Source organism: Phacochoerus africanus, chromosome 14 (genome assembly GCF_016906955.1).
Source record: "Phacochoerus africanus isolate WHEZ1 chromosome 14, ROS_Pafr_v1, whole genome shotgun sequence".
Classification (NCBI taxonomy): domain Eukaryota; kingdom Metazoa; phylum Chordata; class Mammalia; order Artiodactyla; family Suidae; genus Phacochoerus; species Phacochoerus africanus.
The window spans coordinates 13250649-13267407 of NC_062557.1; the positions used below are offsets into that span (position 1 = coordinate 13250649).

Sequence of the window (16759 nt, forward strand, 5' to 3'; positions counted from 1 at the left end):
CATCTCCTCAACTGTATCTCTCTCCAGGCTCTGCCTCCACCACCCTGCCTTTCCCTGAATGGTAATTCTCATACCTTGGCCCAAGCTGGTCCATCTGCCTAAAACAGCTTTTCCATCCCTTTGGCTACCTGGTGAGCTTCTCTTCATCCTTAAGACCAGATCAGAGGCAGGGAAACGAACTTCTGTTGTGAGCCCTTTTGTTAGATGTGAGAGCAAACATTATCCCAATTAAGTGTTGCAATCACCCAGCAAGCTGGGCGTCATCACCAGCGCCAGCTACAAATTTGTGTACAAACTGAAAATGTGGCCCCTTGTTCAAAAATGAGGACAAGTCTTAGGATGGCCAAAGCAGATCCTTAAGCGAAGCACAGAGCCTTTCTGAGAGCAGGTTCTGGGTGAGTGCACAAGTTCCATACCCATGAAATCAGCCCTGGCTATAGAAGAGTGATGTGAAACCAGAGAGGTCAAGTAACTTGTCCAAGTTACACAGCTAGTCAGGGGAAGAATCAGGTTGAAGACCTTATTCCAACGAATCTGAATTCCTTTTCTATTAACCACCCATGTCGTGAAGCCTCTCCACTTGCCTCAGGCAGATGACGGGGGAAGAGGCTGTGAACACCCCCAACGGGTCTCTTACTTTGCCGCGGGCATTGCAAGATGACCTGGAGAACAGCAACATTCCATCAGAGGGGACCAGTCTGGGGAGCAAGTGGCATTCTAGCCTCCCTCAGTCAGCCCACAGGGGAGCACACCCAATGCCCCTGCTGCCCCTTCTTTAAACCCATCTTAAGGCAGTCTGCTCACCACCACTGCCACTGCCCCCCCACTCTTCTGTTGCCTGAAGACATGGCTGCTGTCCAGCAGAGGTGACCCTGTAGGACACAGACCCCAGGGCAGCATCTCTGGCCTTCTCTGGGGAATATTAAAAGCAGACCTGGAGAAAGGCGCATCTCCTGGCTGCTGTACCCATTTTTCATCTTTTCATGTCACTGATCCAGCTCCACTGGTTGCTTGAGTGGGTGGTTTTCCCCTTGACTTGACAAACTTCAGTCTTGGGAAAATGCGTTCTACTTAGAGTCATTCATTCAACTGTGCATTAGCCATGCTCCTACTATGTGCTAGACCTCTGCCTCCAAGGAGCTCACAAGTATAGCTGGGGAGACTGACAATAAACTCTTCATTGCCAAATGGGGAGCGCTAGTCAAGAGGCTCCAGGGCCCAGATGAGGGAGGGAGAAATTATGTATAGGGTCAGAGGGAGGAAGCTAAGTAGGGTTTTGAAGGGTCTCTAGAAGTTTTCCAAGTGGTGAAGAGGACAAGCCTAGCAGAAGGAGCCACACATTTGGAAGAGTTTGGGGAGGGGGGTCGGGAGCTTGAGAGATGTGGGAATCCATCCCAGTTAAGAGACGTGGATATCGTCAGTGGGGTAAGAGGGCTCTGCATCAGGGGAGGGTCTGGGGTGGGGTGGGGTGGTGGGAGGGAACATTCCTGGAGAAGGTTAGAGAAGAGAGAGAAAGCTGGGAATTTTTCAGGCCTAAACTGCTGTGAATAGAAACTTGGTGTGCCCTTTCCAAAAACTTTCAACTGTCCCACCTCCATGTGACATTCCCACAGGACAATGGTCTATGACACCCAGGTCAGGAGAGCTTTTAGCACCAGGGCTTCTGCTGAGGCTGCCGCCTCACAGTTATCAACAAATATATCATTGACGATGTCTCATTATTTGGCAGCTACTTCTACCCTCAAACAGATGCCCAGTGGATGTATTTGACCACTTCGTGGTCTGTAGAGATTTTCCAGGCCCCCCGTGAAAGTTCCCCATGGCCTGGCTGGCCAAGCTTACCTCCTGGAGGCTCATCCTTAAAGGGTCACCCTTCCTGCTATAGCAGAGGGCAGGCGCTGCTGGTCAGTGAGCAAGACACACAGATGTGTTAGACCAGGGTATTGGCCCTCATGACAGAGAAATCAAGATGGGTGAGTATCCAGGCCAGAAGCAGTTAGCGAATACCTATTGAACACCTACGGGGTGTCCAGGGCCTGGAGAACACAGAAGGCAAGTAAACTGAAGAAAGAAGAGATAAAAAATATTGGTTGCTATCATTTATTGTACATATATTTCCAGTCTGTACTTCAGCGGGGCAGACCAGGTGCTTGAGGCCACCCAGAAAGAAAGCACAGTGATGTTTTTAAAAGCACAGATCCAAGAGCCAGGCAGACGTGGGCTGCAGCGGTGGCTCGGCCATTTTCCACTGTGTGTCCTCAGGCACTTCTCGGCTCTGTGCCTCAGTTTTCTCATCTGTAAAATGGGATGGTTGGGAGGGAGGATTTCATAGATGTAAAGAGCTGTAAACAGTGCCTAGTGCGCAGAAAGTAATCAGTACACACAAGCTGCTGCTGCTGGTGGTGGTGGCTCAACAACAGTAGCGGCAGCAGATGAAATTTGAAGGTAGGTCTGACTCAGGTCACGGAGGTCTCAGTCAAACTCTATGCAGGCTCGGAAATCCTGTCCTCCTACCCCAGTCCCGACTCTCCAAGGCAAACCCCAAGAAGGTGCTGCACCTCGATGTGCTGTCCCCGCCACCCCGCGCCCCGGGTGGAACCCAGAGTCCGCAGGGTCCCAAAGCCCGCCGGCGGCTCGCAGCCCCGCCCGCGGCCCCGCCCTGGCCCCGCCCCCTGCCTGCCCCTCCCTCTCCGAGTTCGCGGCGCGAGAGGCTGCGGCGGCCGCGGTCACTGGCGCTGAGCGGTTGGTGAGGACGCGACGGGACGGGCGCCTCCGGGAGCCTCGCGCGGTACCTCCAGCCCCGCGCGCGGAGCCGGCGAGGGACGTTCCTCCAGGATCAGGGGCCGCTGCTGCTCCAGCGAGGTAAGAGCCGGGAAGACCGGGAGAAACCGGCTGTCCCCTCATGGGGGTCCTGCCTCGGGGACGAGCTCCCGCTCGAGCTTTGGTCACTGCGTCGGGCTGCCCCCTGTTACCGCGGGGTCAGGAGCAGGGGCCGGACTCTCCCCTGAGTGCGCGCATCCTGGCTTGGCGCGGAGAAGAAAGGGGCAGGTGGGGGAAGTGTGTGTGTGTGTGTGTGTGTGTGTGTGTGCGCGCGCGCGCGCGCCTGTCTGTCTCGGGGTGGGGGGAGTGTGCAAGGGAGGTGATGACGCCCCCTCTTTGCGGACGCTGTTGGGCTGCCCACTGCAAAGCTGAGAATAGACTCCCACGACAAACTTGAATAGCGCCGGCAGCAATTATCCGGATAGTGCGGGAGGGGAAGCCCACCACCACCTGTAGAGCTGGGCTGCCCATCCACTCGGTCAAACTCCTCGATTATCTCAGCTCGCCGCGTGGCCTCTCTTCTCCAGGGGTCCGGCCGCCCCCCGGGTCTGTCGGCCCTGGGACACCTCCTCCCTGGCCACGAGGATGGCAATGGCGGGCTGGGCGAGGATGCTTGGTCTGCCTGGGTAGGAGGAAGTGTACCTGCCAGATGCCACAGGGCAGAGATGGACACCCAGGAGAGAAGCAGGTGGCGTTGGGGGCACCTGCAGGCAGATGCAGAGTGGCACATGTCAGCCCCCCAGGCACAGACCAAAATATTTTCCCCAATCACTCCAAGATGCCCTCCCCATTTTATCTCTGCCCTCATCCTAATTTGGTAATCAATGAAGATAGTGTGAGGTCAAATTTTTTAAATGAAGTCAAATTGCCACTTCCTGGGACTGAGGAGAATCCTGGAACCTGGCTGCCAGGCACGGGGGTGGCAGGGGCTCATGTTCTGAGCTCCTCCGATGCGGATCAGGGTGCCCGCTCACAGTGCTGGGGCCATGTGCTCTCAGCTGCCCCCCAGGACCTGCCAGGCACATCAATGTCCCTTTCTATGGCTAAGGACTCTTATTCAGAAAACGGCAGGGATTTACCCACTTTGCACTGATTTATCAGTGACTGGACAAGAGCAGAGCCCAGAACAGGGTCCCCAAGTGGGAACCTGTCTTAGTTTGGGAGAAGTCACATTCCAGCTGTCACCAGTGCTGGCTCCAGCTCAACATTCATCCCAGGAAACACAAGATGGGACTGCCCTTCCTGGTCACATCAGGCCCGCTCCCTCATCTCCACAGCCCCAGGGTTTGATGAATTAACAGCTCAGATTGCACAGGAGGTGGGCATAGAGGGACTTTGACTCAGATCCGATGTCCTAGCTTCAGGACATCTCAGGACCATGGGCATCTTGGTGACATCACAGGATCACGGGCATCTGGGTTGGTTGTATCTCTGTGCTGACCCCACAGCCAGTGCTCCCTCCTAGAGCTTCCAGCCTGCCTGAGATGTGCTAACTTGGCAGCTGGAGGTAGCTGGGGACATCGCATCACAGGGCTGGGTCCCCAGGGTGAAGATTGTAGCTGTGCCTGAAATATCCCTGCCCCAAACCTCAGCCTCCCTCTAACATGTGGAAGGCTGTGGGTGCCCTGTGGGGTGCAGTGGAGCCAGGGCTGCCCTGTCCACACATGTCCTGTTGGTGGGATGCCTTGGCATCCTGGTGGGCTGCATCCATCCCTCCCTCCCCGGGGGGGCAGCAGGCTTTGAGACCTTGGCCATAGGCAGGCTGTGAGTTGGGGTTTGGTGACTTGGGGTGGGGGAGGAGAACACCGGGGGAGTTTGCCTGAGTTGTTCACACTTGGCCTGAGGAGACAGGCCTTATGTCATGGTGGAAAACATGGATCCGATCACAGTGGGGTCACTGACTATGTGACTTTGGCCAAGTCACGGTGGCTCAGCTTCCTCATCTGTAGAGTGGGGCCTGGGGTGTGATGGGAAGCAGGACACAGAGTGGGCTGGCTCACTGGAGATGACCAGGGCCAGTTGTCTCTGCTCCCTTCAGCCCACAGCCTGGCTCTCAGACATTGGACTTGAGGGGTGGCTGCGCTGCCAGGATCCCTCATGCCATCCTCAGAGCTGGGAGGAGTGGTGTGAGTTTTTGTATCAGGGTAGCTCACAGATGGAGCACGGATTCCCAGAAAGCAGATGCGGGAGGTGGAAATCAGTCTCTACCAAGCCCTACCTCTGAGGGAGCTGGCGCTTCCAGCCGTTGGTGTGGTGTCCTGGCCCTGCCCCACACAGCCTCCTGGCTCGTTCCCCGGTGGTCACTGGGCACACGCCTGCTCCTTCATTCCATCCCCAGTTTTAGGTTGGCCTTCCTCCCTGGCAGAATTGGGGCCAGCTACAGGAACACCAGGAAAACCCCTGCCTACCACATATCATCGTGTTCCCCTAAATGTAGCTGTATGCTGCCTAATATTCCACCATTAGATACTCATTCCTTTAGCTTGTGGCCTTATACACAAAGTCAGCTACTAAACCTTAGCATCAATGACTTGTTTAAAAGCTTTCAGGACCTGGGAGGGGAGAGGGAGGGGGAGAAGAGGAGAGGGGAGGATGGAGAAGGTGGCGAGAGTGGGAGAGGAAGATGGTACTTCGCCAGCCTCTGGGTTGTGCAGAGAAGGCCCAGCTGTGAGCACAAAAGAGAAAGAAGGGCTTGGAGAGATGGGGCGGAGGCAGACAGCAGGCAGGGGAAGTTGTGAACCTCAAGTGGGAATTCTCAGCAGGACTGTGGGGTGGGTGGCCTGCTGAGGGAGCGGATAGAGGCCTCTAGGCCCTTGGCTGGGGCGCCTGGGCCTCTGCCGCCTGTTCTGTGAAATAGGCCTAAGGCAAAAGCAGCCTTCCTTTCGCACTGTTCTCTCTTCCTCGGAGAACGCAGCCACATGGTGTTTAATTATTCTATAGGTGGTGTTCTCTGCTTTGGGAGAGCCCGGGCTGCTCATGCTGGCTGTTTAAAACTGTCAACGGTAATTTGTTGGGTCAGCAAGAGCCGGGGGCTGAGCAGGGCCAGAGCGGGGTTCAACACCTGTACCTCCCACGGCCTTATCTCCAAAAAGGCAAAAACAGTGAAATTCACTCCGACCCCTGAGTCTGCTGGGCTGCAGGAGGCCTAGGAGTGCAGGGTTAGCTGGGATCACCTAAAAGGCTCGTGGAGGTGGTTCCTGGCCCAGCTGGGCACGTGGGCCTGAGTTTGCCAGTGTGGGGGCAACGGTTGGGGGGTTGGTCCCTGCCGAGGGGGGGCCCACAGCAGGCTCGCTGGGTGGTGGGGGGGTAGGCTCCCATCACTTGCGTTCTCAGGGGGCCTGAAACGAACTGATCCTGCCTCTCGATAGCCCAGCCATGACCAGGGTGCCACCCATTCTGGGTGCTGCTAAGGGCAGAGCTCAGACCAGAGGGAAGCAGTTACAGGTCACCAGGACTACCTATTGGCCAAGAACCCCCAAATGCTGACCATTCTTAAAATTATTCTCAACCATATCTATTCTTAAATAATAATAATGGTGGCGACCATGATAATAATAGCTTTTCATTCTTCATCAATCATTTATTGAGCACCACTGTGTACGGGCTGCCTGCTGTTGTCAGTCATGGGGGTAGAGCTATGGCACTATTGGCATTTGGGGTCGGATTATTCTTTGGGGGCTGGGGGCTCCTGTGCATTGTAGGATGTTTAGAAGCATCCCTGGCCTCTTACCCACTAACTCCATAACACCTTTCCTCCCATTGTGACAGCCAAAAATGCTCCCAGATCTGGCCAAATGCCCCCCCAGGGGCCAGCATCGCCCACGGTTGACAACCCCTGGGGATACAGCTATGAACAAAGCAGAATCCCATCCTGTTCCCTTAGAAGCGAGCATTCTAAAGAGGGAGCGGAACGACACATATGCTAAAGAAAGAAACCCTCTCACAGGCTGCATGTACACACGCTAGAGAGGAGGGCAAGGCGGGCTTGGGGTTTGGAGCGTGCTGGGGGGTGCCATTGTCAGAGGGGCTCAGAAAAAGCCTCCCTGGCAAGATGGCCCTGGGGCAGAGGCTGGGTGGAGGGGGAGGAGTGAGATGTGCAGAGACTTGGGGGGAAGGGAGAGAACGTTCAGGAACTGAGGAGATGGTGTGGCTCCGTGGGGATCAGTCGGACAGGCTCCCGCGGGCCACTGCAAGGACCTCAGCTTTGCCTCTGAGCGTGACGTGGAGCCAGAGGTCTCACCACGTGCGAGGGGAGAAGACCATCCCAAGCGTTCCCGCGTGTATTCACAGCAGTCCTGCAAGGTGAGGAGTCGTTCCTCACCTTGTGCGTCACAGCCCAGAAGGCTTAAGCAATGTGGAGGGCACCCCTAGGTGAACTTGAGCCGCCCATGCTCTACCATCTTATACTAAAATGCGGACTTTGGAGCCACATGGAAGCAGGTTCAAATCCCAGCTCAGTCACTTACTAGCTGTGCGTGGCCTTGGACTGGTCCCAGAATCTCTCTGATCCTGGGCGTGGGTAGGGAGTGGTGTGTTGTCTTTTGTCCCGTCATAATGTCCATGCATCTCCCCCGCGTGCTCACACCAGCAGGAGGCCGGAGGGCAGCGCTCCGATTTCTCCCAGCCACAGGCTCTCGCTCTGGATTCGTGCATCTGGTCACTGAGCTGCAGCAAACGCCATCTGGTGAGGTCAAAGCCCAGATCTCCAGAGGTCAGGGGAGTTCGGTGCTCCCTACCCCCTCATCCCTGAGAGCTGAGGAGGAGGGACCACCCCTGCTGGGTTACTGCCTCCCTGGTCCTTTGGTGCCAGGCTCTTCCAGGTTCCTCCAAGGATGCCAGGCTGGCTCCCCTTGGGAGCTCGGCGGGCTGGAAGCTGCAGAGCTGCGGTGCGGTTGAGCAGGGGCCAAGACGGCCCATACAGGCTCCGTTAGCCAAGACGCTGTGACCCCTAAACCCCCAGGACTCTACATGAGAGAGTCTCAATCCACTGGCAGATTCTTACTGTCAAGTGACTCATGTTAGAAAGGGGTTCCTCTGGAAAGGCGAGTTGAGTGTTGAGGGAACAGAGGCACTGACGGGGTGGGCACGCCACCTCCCCAGAAATGCCCGCTCTCAAACCACCTCACCCCACCCCGCGAGGGACACCCTCCCTGAGGGTGAGCTGCAGTGATCGGGGACCCCAGGAAGGATGTGTCCGGGACCATCAAGCACAAAGGTGTGAGGGTGGCTCGGGCTCTAGCGGGCATGAGCCCTGCTCAGGAGGCATGTACCTGCCCCATGGGGTATGGTGTGTCTTTGTGAGTTTGCCCATCTTGTTCCTGGGCCAGTGGCTGTCAGGGGCAGCCCCGTCCTCCCCACAGTCTGTGATTTCCAGAGAAGATGGGGTGTTGGAGGCCCCCTGACTTTGTGGGGCAGGTGCCAACTCTGACGGCTGGATTTGCTGATTCGCTTGAAGAAGATGCCCAATGGGGGAGGGCCCTTTCTACATCTGCCCAGGTGTGCCCCTGCTGCCCGCGCAGGAGTGCCGTGGGGAACAGCCCAGGAGTCTTCTCGCAGCCACAGCAGGAGCCGCCTGGCCTAGGGACAGGCATTAGGAGAACGGGTTCAAGCCCAGTTACTCTGGCTGGGTGGCCTCAGGCAAGTCCCCACTCCTCTTTGGGTCACTCTCTTTCACCTGCTAAAGGACGGGATGGGAGAGAGACTTCATCTTCCCCACACGTGTCCTGGAACATGTGCGTGCCACGGGCAGGGGATGCTTCAGGGAACCCAACGGCCCCTCCCTTCTGGAAGCTTCTAGCCACGACCCCAGAGCTCAATGGGGCCTTGACCCTGAGAAAAAAAATCTGGTCACAAGGCACAGGTGAGCAGGAGGGGGTGTGAAAGGAAGCAGGGGAATCAAAGGCTGCCTCACCACACGAAAAGCAGCGGCCCCAGAAGTTCCCCTGTGGCGCAGCAAGTTAAGGATCCGGCATTGCCGCAGCTGTGGTGCAGGTTCAACCCCTGGCCTCTGAGAACTTCCACATGCCCCGGATGCTGCCTAAATAAATAAATAAAAGCAATGACCAGAAGAGGGCGCCACTTCCCTGGTGTGCTTTAGGGGCACCTCAACTACCTGGCCCCCTCTACCTCCTCAACCACCTGCCGTGTCCCCCACCCCCACTTCCAGATGGGTTTAGCTGGTGGTCTACAGAGGACATCCTTAAAAGTGATGGGATGATGGGGGCAGTGGTTTACTGGCAGAGCTGGGCAGGGATTGAGATGGCCGCGTGCCAGCCTTGCAGGGTTTACACCTGGCCTCCACCACCCACTGCCCCAGAAACCTCGTCCACACTGCTTGCTCTCTCTCAGCTTTCCTTGTTGATAAAATGAAGATGATAACAATAGCATTGTGGGGAGGGCTTGGGGGTGAGTGGGTTTCTTTTTAAAATTTTTTTTTTTTTTTTTTGCTTTTTAGGGCCACACCCACAGCATATGGAGGTTCCCAGGCCAGGGGTTGAATCGGAGCTATGGCTGCCATCCTACACCACAGCAACGCAGGATCTGAGCCACGTCTTTGACCTACACCACAGTTCACAGCAACACCAGATCCTTAACCCACTGAGTGAGGCCAGGGATTGAACCTGCAACCTCATGGTTCCTAGTCAGATTCGTTTCCACTACACCATGATGGGAACTCCTTTTTTAAGTTTTTTTTGGTTGCAGACAAACTTGACAGCTGAGAAGCCTGAGGCTCAGAGAGGCTGAACCTCCAGCCATGGTCACCCAGTTTAATAAGTGGCAGGCGGAGATTTGAACCCAGGTCTCTCAGGGGCCAAAGCCTGGGAGCTCTTTCTGCTCAGAGTAGCTCAGGCAGAAGTGAGGAGTTGCTCAGAGAGGCCTCAGGCATGATCTAGAGCCCAAGAGTAGGACTTACAGTCTGATTTCACAAGAACCCTGAGTGAGGAGCTGGGTAGAGGCAGGATTCAGGGCTCTCGGAGCCCCTCCACCCTCAGCACCAGCCCTTCCCATCCTGGTTGTGTCCTTTGCAGTCCATGGGAGCCCCAGGAAGCTGGTTGGACCTTTCCAAAGTGTGAGCAGGGCAGTCAGCTGCTTGTGACCCTGGGGCCCATCCTGGGGCCCATCCTGGGGCAGAGGGGGTGGTGCTTGGGGAAAGGGCAGGGGGTGAGTGGGACAGGGGGCCCAAGAGCGGGGGGGGGGTGGTATCATTTCCTCAGGTGCTGTCTTCAGTCTTGTAGGTCAGGCCAATGGAAAGAGGCTGAGGTCAGACATTTCCAGAAGATAGTGGCTAATGACAGTTTCCACCGCTTCTGTGGCATCTGCTTTGTACCTGCTCCTCGTGGCACTGTTTAATTAAATCCCCACAAGGGGCTTGGGTGGCAGTCTTTATTATCCCGTTTTATGGATGAGGAAACTGAGGCTTAGAGACATAAAGTAACTTGCCTAAAACCACATGGCTGATAAGTGGCAAAGCAGGGTGGGACCTGGGTCCCTCGGATGCTATATGGGGCAAGCTCTCACAGTCCCCAGGAGGCCAGCACCTCATCAAGGGCAGGCATTGATCAGGGAGAGGAGACGTGGAGGGGAGCTGGGAGTCGAGGGGGGACGGGACATTTTAAGAGCTACATTCTGGAAGGAGGGGTACTTCGGCTTTAATGACCCTCATTGTTTATTGTTTTAATTTCTCGTTATTGAAGTAGTTCCTTTTTATGGCAGAATATTTGGGAAATGAGACCCAGGGTGTGTAATTCCTGGGAGCAGAATCTGAATTGGCAGGAAAAAGACATTACCAAGAACAGCCCTGGTGTGATCTCCGACAAACTTCTGCTCACTTGGTGTGGTGGCCCGATGATGGGAGCGGGAGGTGTCCTCCCCATACCCAGGGTCCAAGCCCAGGCTGCCTGGGTCACAGCTCATCAGGGAAGCTGCAGGAGGCTTTCCTGCTCCAGCGTCTGGACCTCTGCAAGCCCTTCTCCGAGGGCGACAGCGTCGCCCTTAGACTCGGACCCGGGCATGCAAACAGACACTGAGGCAGCTGGCCCAGGGGGCAGAGGTCACATGGAGTGTTCTATTCTTGCTGGGACAGGAGCCAGCTGCCATCCTGGCCCTGAGTGGGAGGAGGCAGGAACCCCCAGAATAAGCCAGTGTCGGAAACACTCACCCAGCAGGGGTTTTCAAGCAAAGGCGCAACAGCTGCCCCAGGCATTCTCCTCTGAGGCTTGGCAGGGATGAGGGGGCACAGCTGGGCAGGAAGGACGATCCTGATGGGGTGAGAGAGCCTGGATCTGGGAGAGGGACACCTACACGCTCTGAGTCCTGAGACGATGAGCCAGGCAGCAGATCCGTGCTGACTGTCCCAGGGACAGACCCCCTTGGGAGCGCAGTCTCTGGGTGGTTCTCCCATTAAGAGGAGGCGACCTCGATCCATCGATCGTAGTACACGTGATCATAGAAGCTAACGCTGATTGGCGCCTGTCCAGTGCAAAGTCTTGCATGAGCTCCCTGCTGTCTCATCCTGGTGAGATACACCTTATGTTCATGTCTGCTTTTCAGACCGGGAATCTGGCTTGGCTGGTAAGCGTTGAAATGGGGCTGCAACCGCAGGCTCTCAATCCCCTCCTCCTCTAGGCTGGGCAGTTGAGGGATTGGAGTGCGACCATCCCGTGCAACTCTGGCCAAGTTGTCTCACCTCTTTGAGCCTCAGCTTCCTTAGTTCTAAAATGAAGAGGAGGGCAGTTCCACACAGGGTTGGGGCCATGATAAAATGAAAAGAGAAACAAGAAGACATCATGTAGTGTCGACCAACAACGCAAGGTGCTTGGTACGTGGTAGCCACCTGCTTTGTCTTCTTGGGTCTGTGGACCTAGAGCCCAGCATGCTGTAGGTGACCCCTGAAAGAGATTCTGCTGAAGTCTTTGGCCAGGAAAGAAGGAAGCCCATGGGTCCTTATGGACCAACTTGTCAGTGACTCTGGCCCCAAAGCCAAGGTCAAGTGTCAAGGGAGGAGTGTGTTCATATGTCTGACCCTGGGTTTCCCGTGCTGAGTGTGCCACTGGCCTCATCTAACTGTCAAGCAGCTCATTGAGGTCATTGTCATTAACTATATTTTATAGGTGAAGAAACTGAGGCACAGAGAGGTCAGGCAACTTGCCCAAAGTCATCCAGCTCATAAATGGTGGAGCTAGGATTTGAGCCCAAGGAGCCCGACAGGCTTTCTGAGATCCTTGGAATTTGTACAAGGAAAATGTAATTGAGTCACTGGACACAGGGTCTGACTCTTCCAAGATTGCCCTCCCCTTCCCTTCATTTAAAACAGAAACTTGGGAGTTTCCTTCGTGACTCAGCGGTTAACGAGCCTGACTAGGATCCATGAGATTCGAACCCTGGCCTCACTCAGTGGGTTAGGGATCCTGAGTTGCTGTGGCTGTGGTGTAGGCCGGCAGCTGTAGCTCCGATTTGACCCCTAGCCTGGGAACCTCCATGTGCCTCAGTGCAGCCCTAAAATGCAAAAACAGAACAAAACAAAACAAAACAAAAAACTGAAACTCTTCTCCAGACAGGAACCAGGTGAAGTCATGACTCAGGCATCACCTCCTCTCAGATGTCCCCCCAGTTCCAAGCCCTTGTTGGTGCTGCTGTGGTATCACCTCCATCAGCTGGCTTGCCCCCAGCACTGCCAGCATCTCTTCCTTCCCCCTGTCCCTAGACCAGGGGCTCCCCCAGGGGCTGCTTCTTATCTGCTCTTGAACAGCCTTTACTCCTGCTGGTCTCTGAAATCAATGCCTAGGGTTTCCTCTGCTCTTGCACATCTGCCGCTTGCATGGGGTCAGTTACCAGGCATTAAGGGGGAGTCCTAGAGTTCTGTCCCTGGGGTCTCCTCTAAGCCCCCTGGTGACAGCCCCCCATAATTGCTTACAAGAACGTACTTTAGTATATACTCCTTAAATGGTGGTGAATCATATTCTTTGATATAAGTAGATGCAGTCTGTAGGGGTTTTATTGTGGTTAAAATGCACGTAACATAAAATCTACCAGTTTAACCATCTTCAAATACAGAATTCAATGGCATTTAGCACATTCAGATGTTGAGCACCCATGGCCACTATCTAGTTCCAGAACGTTTCTATCTCCCCCCCTCCAGAGGGAAACGCACCCGTTGAGCAGTCAGTTCCCATTGCCTCCTCCCCAAGTCTCTGGCAACCACTTATCTGCTTTCTGTCTCTAGGTATTTACCTGTTCTGTTTGGGACATTTCACATAAATAGAATCCTACAATATGTGACCTTTTGTATCTGGTTTCTTTCACCTGGCATTACATCTTTAAGATTCATCCATGTTATAGCATGTGTCAGGGCTTCTTCCCTTTCTATGGCTGTATAATATTCTATTGTGTGGCTATACTACGTTTTGTTTCTCCATTCGTCGGTTAATGGATATTTGTGTTATTTCTACCTTTTGGCTATTATGAATAAGCTATGAACACTCATATGCATGTATATGTTTTCCATTATTTGAGGTGTACCCCAGGAGTAGAATTGCTGGATCTTAATGGTCATTCTGTGTTTAACTTCCTGAGGCATTACCAAACTGTTTTCCACAGCAGCTGCACCATTTTTCCATTCCCACCAGCAGTGTATGAGGGTTCTAATTTTCCCACATTTCACTAAGACTTATTTTCCCAAAAAGCTTTTGACCTGTGGCTACCCATATTTTAGGATCAGAGGGGCTTAGACAGTTAAGCAACTTGTCCAAGGCCACACAGTTGCTTAGTGACAGAGCCAGAAGGTGAGCGCAGGAACTCTGCACTCTTGACCGCCAGCCTCTTCTCTTCCAGTGCTCAGGTGAAGCCAGGGCTCACAGGAGCTGCCCAGTGTTTCTGACTCTGTACCTGGCAGCCCACTGCTTGCCCTCCAAACAAAGGGCCTGCACTGAGTATGGTGCTGGGAGCACCACCCTGGCCCTCGTGGGCGGTGTCAGCATGCCAGAAAGCACTGCCTTCCTCAGAGGGTAAAGCATCTAGATACCCCCACCCACCCATCCCCAGCCATTGCACCTGGAGGCAGGTGACTTCTGTTGTAAGTATCACTTACGTTGTCTCAAGATGAGCAGCTGCTCCCTGATGGGTGACTTTCCCTGTACCTCTTCATCCCAGAGGCCCAAGGTGCCTCGGCCAGCTTCACCCTGCTCTGCAGCATCACCTTGCTCTGCAGGAGTGCGGCAGGTGTTCTGGGTCTGGTAGATGCACAGCACCAAGGCCAGCTTCATGCTTCCAGGGCACAAGGGGTGTTTGTGTTGGAGCTCGGGGCAGGGTGTGCTATGAGTGATATGGTCAAGAGCCCCCCACCTGCTTCTTGGAGGGGATGTTGTCTCCTGGAGAAGGTGGGTGGAATTTGCTCTGTGCATGGAAAATGTCCTTTTTATTTATAAAAAAAAAAAAAAAAATCTGATCCCTCTGACTGAGACTAACTCTGGCTTTGCAGTGCCCTGTAGCAGTGATCTTGACCTTTTCCCTAGTTCTTAACCCTGACGACCTAGACCCCACAGCCTGCCCCCACTGGACCTGACTCCTGTCTGGGTCATAATGGCGGGCCCACCCCCACCTGTCACTGTCACTGCCTCAGGCCAGTCACATCTCCTCTCCGAGCCTTGGTTCCCACACCTGTCAGTGGGCAATGTCAAGGTGGGGTTCACAGTATCATCGTGGAGACCGAGTAAAGTGTCATACAGAGAAACACCAGGCGCACTGCTGGGAAAGGCAGGTATTCGCAAACACTAGCTTCCTCCGGGCCGGCCGGCTCTCCGTGCCTTGGTCAGCTGTTCTGCCTGATCTAAGAGACCTGCTGAATTCCAGCAGGAGCATTCCTGGCACCCAACCCGACTCTCATTCCTTCCTCACCTGTCAGGTCTGCTTGGCCCTTGGCAGCCACAGGAGTTAAGGATGGGGTGGCTGGAGCCCCTTTTTGGCTCCGACAGTCTAGAGCATTGTGGCAAGAACCTGCACCTTCAGATGCGAACATTTGCAAAAGGAGTTCTTGTGCCGCACCCCCTGCCCCGCCCCTGGCTCCAACACGAGTGTGTAGGCAGAACCACGAAGTAATCCTAAGGGGAGCAAACCCGCTGGAGGGGCTCCTGGGTGCCGGGCACAGGACTCAGGGAGTGACTACACCTGAATCCTCACACGGCTCCATGAAGAGGTCTCCATGTGATCCTCCTTTTATAGATGCAGAAACTAAGGTACAGAGAGGTGAAGCAACCCGCCCGAGGTCACACAGCTGGTACTGATGGAGCTGGCTTTGAACCCAAATCCAGTGTGAATGAGGAATGCTTGGCTTTTGTAATGTCTTGGGCCAGAGCCCGGGCCGTGAGCTTGCAGTGACCGCATCCTTCCACCTCTCTTGCCTCCTTCGCTCTGGGGGCATTGACTGCCCCCGAGGATGCACAGAGAAGGGCCCCAGGTAACCCTGGACTCGGTTCTCTGAGGGACGGGCTGGGCCTGGCATCCCACCTCTGAGCCCCAGTTTTGAGAGCTGTCGTTGGCACAAAGGTCCCCCTTTGGCTTTCTGCACCCACAGCTGCCTCTCTGGAACCTTCCTACCAGACATTGCTCCAGACCTCCAAGTACCCCTGTACCCTCCCCTATCCCACTCCCATGGAAAACTTCCAGAAGTTTGAGAGGGGGCAGCTGCCCTGTGCCAGGGACTGTACCAGGCCCCATATACCCTCCTGCATTTCATCATCTTAGCACCTGTACCAAGAAGCCCTATCTAAGACCCCCAGATGAAAAGATGGAGGGGCTGAGGGGTTAATGAAAATGTCCAAGTAGAAAGCACACAGTTGGCAAAACAGTTGATGCCCTACAAGCTGGGGGCAGCAGGGTCAAGGCCAGAGCTTGGCTTTACGAGCAGCTCTTGGCAGTGCCAGATATGGGCTGGGCCTGAGGCATGAATTACCTCATGCTCTCCTTAGCCCCTATGACTGTCCCCACGGAGGACAAGGCTCTGCACATTCAGACTAAAGTGCTACTGGCTGATAATGCTGTTTGCGCCACTTGGATTTCAGCTCAGCTTTGAAGACATTTAAGCCTGAGGCAGGTCGGCATTTTTCTGTCTGCAGGAAAGATGGCCACGGAGCTGCGATAGGGACCCTGCTTCCCTTTTTCTGATCCTCTCCCTCGCCAGCCACCCAGCTGGTAGCCTGCATTCAGCCCCCACTGAGCGGGCCCAGTGCTGTGGGCAGGGAGGAGCCAGGACACCCGGGGAATATAAATGGGCGACCCGGGAGCATGGATTGAGAACCATTGTCAACCCAAGTGCCAGCAGGCGACGGCTGGCCATTACGGGGGCACCACCGGGTTCATCCAATGTCAAGATCAATTCATATCAAAACCATAGCCAACGTTTTATTTATTTATTTTTCCTGGTCCTGCCTCTGCAGAGGGAAATAAAGCACGGGAGGCACAGTAGAGAGACATCATTCTTCATTATTGATTTCCTCCGCTCCCTCTCTCCTCCCTCCGGATTGGAACGTCTGTCTCCCCGCTGATGGATGTGGGAAGGATGAGGAACACTTGTCATCTGAGGGACCCAGGGGACACAGCGCTGGGCACGGGCAGGGCTGCGGAGGGGGATGAAGTCAGCCAAGGGAGGGGCCTACCATGCACTTGGGAGGAGCCAGGAGGCAGTCAGGCCTCCTGCCTTGACTGTCCCCACCCCAAGGAGGAGCCGACCCAGCCTGGATCAGCTCAGGGACCCCCTGACCCTGAGTCCCCTGGCCTGGGACGTCCAGGGCTCTGTTCTGGGGTCTGCCTGGAGAAAGCACCCTGCCTCTTCATGGTGAGAATGGGGTGAACACAGACAGAGGTCTGAACCCCAGAAGACACAAGGCCATGCCGTGCCCCAGCCTCCCTGAGCAGGACATCTCTCTCAGCCTGTTTTCTCACTTGC

General features: G+C 55.0%; 1 protein-coding gene across 1 annotated transcript in view; it reads left to right on the top strand.

Annotated features, from left to right (window-relative positions):
* Positions 1-2745: 2745 nt before the first annotated feature.
* The window catches only part of CACNG5 (calcium voltage-gated channel auxiliary subunit gamma 5), a 37953-nt gene continuing 23939 nt past the window's right edge, over positions 2746-16759 (top strand). Inside the window, exon 1 of the mRNA XM_047757591.1 lies at positions 2746-2862. The gene's annotated coding sequence lies outside the window, so the exon portion shown is untranslated. The remainder of the gene's footprint in view (positions 2863-16759) is intronic.